Raw genomic sequence first — 6,146 nt, 5'->3', positions numbered from 1 at the left:
TTTATCCCTGTGCCCAATGCAAGTAATCATTAAGTATTTTTCTACTGCTGGAATACATATAGGCAAAAGTTAGATAAGTTCCTTCCTTACCAAGAATGTTAAATTTTTAGAGGGAAGGGATAGAGTAAAATATGAGCACATTTCAAACAATTTCAGATAATGGTGAGTGCTATGTAACAAAAATAAGGCTGTGGTGAGGGTAGACTGAATTAAGAAAATAAGGCCAAGTTTTTCTTGGAATCAAACAATGACCTAAAATATAAATGACTAAAAAGAATTTTGTGAAAATTTGTAAGAAAGACTATCCTGGTGAGTTTGAGGACATAGAAAAGGTTAACATAACTGGAAAAGAAAAAAAGATCTGAGAGTCCTGGTAGGAGTTTGTATTTCACTCAAAATTCTGCTGAAGACAATATTGGGGAAGGATATTTAGGTTGGGAAACAACATGAGTTCTGTGAATGTTTTAAAAAGGCATCTATGGTTTCTTCACATCTCCAGACATCTTCAGACAATATTTGCATATATTGGCTAGCACTGTAGCAGTGTCTTCCCTTTGTTCATAGTTTGCTCGAGTGGGCACCAATAACGTCTCCATTGTGAGACTTGTTGTTATTGTTTTTGGCATATTGAATATACCACGGGTGGTTTGCCAGGCACTGCCTGTGGGCAGAATACTCTCGGTAGCTTGCCAGGCTCTCCAAGAGGAATGGAGGAATCGAACCCGGGTTGGCTGCATGCAAGGCTAACACCCGACCCGCTGTGATATTGCTCCTTTGCATAAAAAAAAAATGTGTGGACAAGATGGGAAGCTGGTGACTGGTGCAAATGCTATGCAAGCATGAGTATGAAGGCAGATTGGGGATCATGGTGTCTAATCACGTGCATCTTATTGCCAACTTACTCATATACAAATACAATACCCATATACAAATCCTGGCTCCATAATGGATGTATGACTTTGAACAAGACACTGAACCTTTCTGGGCCTTGATTTGACTTTCAATAAGAGGGTACACTTTAATACATGTAAAACATGGACACTCATTCTATGAATTATGATGATTAAGATTAAAATTGTTATTATGGTTAGCAGTGGCAGAAGTAGTTGATATTGAAAAATGGAGGGGGGAAAAATGAATTCTACATGATAAATTGTAGAAAAAAGTATTTCTACGTGATAAGCTGACCTGATCTGCTATTTAATTGATTATAAGGATGAAAGTAAAGGGGTAAAGGACCTTTCTGGCAAAAGGTCTGTTAGTAATGTTGTTTATTAAAATGGGGGAAAAAACAGGGCTGAAGAAATATTAAAGCTATTGACAGACGCAGGTTCTATCTCTGACACTCCATATGGTTCCCTGAGCACCACCAGGATGATTCAAGAGTGTAGAGCAAGAGTAAACCATGAGCACTGCCGGTGTGGCTCCAAAAACCATAAAATAAAATAAAATGGGGAGGGTTCGAGGAGGAACAAGTTTTTGGTGCATGTGTTTGTATGTGTATCTCAGAAAAATTCAGTTTTAAATAGGAAAGTCCTGAAATACTTATAAAACTTCTAGAAGAAATGTTAATTTGGTGGGGGCTTGGGTCTTGGAAGCCTCGAAGTCAAGAATGGGTACATAAATGGAGACACAAATGTGCGAGTCCATGAGAGTGAGAGGGTGTGGATGTCACAGAGGATCTCCGGGACAGAACTTAGACTCAGGAGCTGTGCAGCAGGTTAAAGATGCTGAGGAGCTGATGGACAGTGAGGGGATGTGGAACTAGGGAAAGGTGAGGTTCGGAAGTGAAGATTTTGAAAGTTATCAGCAGATCCCACTGCTGTCATGGCCTCCAAGCTACGTGCTATTTACAAAATTGATAACCAAGTTTAGCAACACGGAAGACATTTGTGAATGTCTTGTGAAGACATTGTGAATGAAAGAACATCTTACCTATTCTGTTGGAATTTTTATTAAAAATACTCTCAGTAAGCCTTGTAGTATCCTCTTTTTCATGCTTGCCAACAAGTGGATGCAAAGGGTGTCCCCAAAACAACAAAGCACACAACCTTCAGAGTGGTGTTCAGGTAAAATTGTGCCAGATGCTTCCAGTACTGGGGTGGTCACTGAAATTTAGTAATGCCACCTATTTACAGTGCACAAATGTGAAGAAACAATCCCAATATTTTCCTTGAAATAGTTTTATAAAACTAGAAAAGGGCAACCAAATCGGTGAAAAAGTTCTGAAACTAGACTGTAAAATTTCCAGAGACACCACTTTGGCACAATTGATTTGGATATAGAAGCTTATCAAGATAACATTCCTACAACTTCCCAAAGTAAACTGTCAATTTTCTGGCCGGTGAGGAAGAGTGATTTTGTGAATGGTTCTCTATCTCCTTGTGTGTTAGAATAATCTGGAGGTTATGTTAAATACAGGTTCTTGGGTCCTGCCCAGAATTTCTGATGTACCAAGACAGGGTGTAACCAGAAGCTTTTATTTCTCCTCAGCTCCCAGGCAATGCTGCTGCTGCTGGCCCCAGGGCCAACTCTTGAACATCTCTGGTTTGATTAATGTGCTCCTTGAGAACAGCAGCCATCTCTCTCTCTCTCTCTCTTGGTTGGCTCAATAGAAGACAATACATTCTTATCAGATGAATAGATTGAACAGTCTGAATCCCTCAGGCTGAGTATGGGGGTCATTGTTGGACAAGGCAGAGACAGGAAGTCACTGAATGTTTAATGGTTTGTTTCACCCATTTCAGCAGGACCCATTTTCTGCCCTAAAGATTTCTATAGTCCCACGATGGAACTTTCCTTCCATCTTGTGGTGAATTCAGTTCCAACCTCTGCATTTTCTTGTTTTCTGGTCTTCCCCAAACAATGGTTGTCAGAAATCTCTGAATTTATTTCAGGCTGACATCTTTGCCAGTGGAGTTTAGGCAAAATTTTAGGCAGAGAGATACTATGTCACATGATTAAACAGGTACCATCTCTCTGGGATCTGTGGGTAGCCCCAAGGGAAAGCAGTCCCTCCCTCCCTCTCTCCATTGTCAAGAGGAAATGAGGGAAGGGGTGGGGGCCTGCCCATAGCTTTGAAAAGTGGAATTAGTTAAGTCTCAGTTAAAGTAAAATGAAGGCCACATCCCATCTGCACACACATCTCTCAGAGGCATGCGCTTTCGCCTGTACACAGAGCTGTCTTTCTTCTTTGAGAAAAAGCAACTCTTTCACACTCTGCTAAAGGCAGAGGAAGTGGAAAGTCCCAGAGCATCCTGAGTTCCTCTCAGTTTCCCCGGGAGTTTTGCCTCCTATGGCCTTTCTTAAGTTCAGGGACATGTGGAGCATTTGCATGCAGGCTTGTTCCCTGGGGGGAAACAGTGAATTCTGCAACTGGCAGCTATGGGTACCAGTGCCCTAATTTGCCAAGGAGGGGTGAAAGCCCATGTGCTGACTTCCAATCCTTGATTTGCCTTTGCCAGAAAACAGCCTTGAAGCCCCTCCCAGCCCTCCTGGTCTGTAGCTTAGTGACGGCCTTTCTGAGAAGCTGCTGATCTCAACCCTGCTGGCTCCACATTCCTGGATGATGAGAGAGGGATTCCAGTGTTTACTTTGAACAATGTTTTCCTGTGTCTGAACTGACTGGTGCTAAATTCTTCCAGATTTTTGACTCCATGTTGCAACTCCAAGGGGACAGCTTTATGGGAGTTGGCGAGGGAGTAAGAACAGGGCCTGGCGAGGCACCTTCTGTGTCTCCAGTTTCCACTTGCTGCAGGAAAAGATGGTTGGTAGCGCGGGCTCCTGGGCTCCAGGCCCTGGAGGGGTTGGTTGTGGTCTCAGGCATTTGGCTTTGAACATGTGGTGACTTTCACATTTCCCACCCTAGAGGGCAAACGTTAGCTAACTTTTCCTTTTCAAAATGTGAAAAAGGAATGAGAACAAGCTGAGTGTGGAAGGTCAAGGCTTGCAGTGTTTTTCCTGTTTTATAAACCCCAAGTTGGGCTCATGAGGAATTCATTTGGTGGGATATGGGAAACTGTTGTGCATTCCAGTGACTGGGCTGCTGTGCTGGGACTTCAAGGGTACACAGTCAGGCAGTCAGAGCATAGATGAGAAGGATTCAGACTTCAGTTTTACATTCCACACAGAAAGAAACAGAGGAATCTAGTGACATGAAGGCATTTTAAAATGTAGGCCTGGAAAACCTGTCTCCAACTCAGCTGGTTAGATCTTCCAAACTGCGTTGGCTGGGGATTATGGGGAATTGTGTTGGTTGCTATTATAGAGGAAGGTGATCACATAAACACACCAGGACTATAAAAAGCATTGTTAAGTGTTGAAAAATTGATGTATTTAAAGATAGAGGATTTCAGGATATCAGTGGGGTCAATTTAAAGATAAATGTGCTCTTCATTTCCACTGTCACAATAGTCTTCATTCTTGTTTACTGTAGTGATGTGCAATTCAGGGGAAACTCAAGGGTACCTACAACGAACAACTCAATAATTTTTTTTTTTTTTTGCTTTTTGGGTCACACCTGGCAAGGCACAGGGGTCACTCCTGGCTCTGCACTCAGGAATTACCCCTGGCGGTGCTCAGGGGACCACATGGGATGCTGGGAATCGAACCTGGGTCGGCCGCGTGCAAGGCAAATGCCCCACCGGCTGTGCTATGGCTTCAGCCCACAACTCAATAATTTGCATTCAATCCTGTCTGTGTTGAAGCCCCAGTCTCCATACATATGCCTGTCAAACTTGAATGATATCATCCTCAGTCTAGTAGGGTTCGAATTGCATGATATCTTTGAGATACATTATTCTAGACCCTCTGTTCTTAGGCCCCGAGAATCACTCTTAAACCTAATTTATGATGTGTATGTGCATGTGTGTGTGTGTACTTTTGTTTGTGCATATGTGCACAGTATGCACAACAGTAAAGATTTGCATCAGCAAATCTTCCTGAACTTGGGACTGAGGTGGAGTCTAAACAATATTTTTATAGTGGGGTTAGATACAGTAGCTACATGCTTAAGTCTGACATTTTTTAAAGGATATAATACTTTTATTTTTATTTTTTTATAATTTTTAAATTTTTTAATTAGTGAGTCACAGTGAGGGTCAGTTATAGATTCAAACATTTCGTGCTTGTTTTTCCCTCATGCAGGTCTGACATTTTGATCCAACTAATTTAACTTTGTCTTAAAAAATACCTAAAATTTGAGCTTACTATTTCAAATAATATGTTAGCACCACCTCTAGGTCTCTCCTTCACACCTTGCCCCTATTTTGACCCTTAGGGTGCATCTGTGTGTCAACTATTTTGTGAGGGTTATGCTTGGCTGTCCTCAGAGCTTACTCTTGGCTCTGTGCTCAGGTCTCACTCCTGGTGACTCAGGACCATATGGGGTGCCAGGGATCAAACTTGGATCAGCTGTGCACAAGGCAAGGACCCTATATATTGACTACCACTCCAGTACAGTGTTCCCACTAATTTTAATGGTCAAGATTGACTGTCTACAGGATGGATTTATTTCTGTAATATTTTGTGGCTATACTTTCTTGTTCTTATGATACAAATTGTATTGTCATCTACAAATGGGAATGAAATAATGCAATGAAATTTCTTTTATTTCTGACTAAATAGGAAGCCTATCTCGGTTTAGTCTCATGGGTAGGAGTTTTTCTTGGAATATTTGGTAAAAATATTTGGTAAACATATGAATTAATTTTGTGTAACAAAATTGCCCAAAAGCTTAATTACTCAAGATAAAAAGTTATTATCTCACAATTTCTGTGGGACAGGAATCTGAGTGTAGACCCCTGTCTTTCCAAAAATGACAGTCAAGTTATTAGTTGTGGCTGTGGTGCCGTATGAAAACTCACTTCCAAGCTCACTCATGTGAACTTTGGCAAGATTTTACTCTTCATAGATTGTAGACTAAGGGCCTTAATATTTTGTTAACTGTTGGTTTGAAATCTTAGTTTCTTGATACATGGGTCTATCCACAAGGCACCTCTTAGACATCCCCAGATAATGATAAATGAAAAGGGAGATAAAGACACAGAAAGAGAGAGAGAGCATGATGAAGCCAAAGGTTTTTATTTACCACAAAAGCAGACAATTGTAAAAGTATTTATCATGAAAGAATTTTGTGAAACACTGAA

Source organism: Sorex araneus, chromosome 6 (genome assembly GCF_027595985.1).
Source record: "Sorex araneus isolate mSorAra2 chromosome 6, mSorAra2.pri, whole genome shotgun sequence".
NCBI lineage: Eukaryota > Metazoa > Chordata > Mammalia > Eulipotyphla > Soricidae > Sorex > Sorex araneus.
This window is presented reverse-complemented; position numbering follows the sequence as displayed.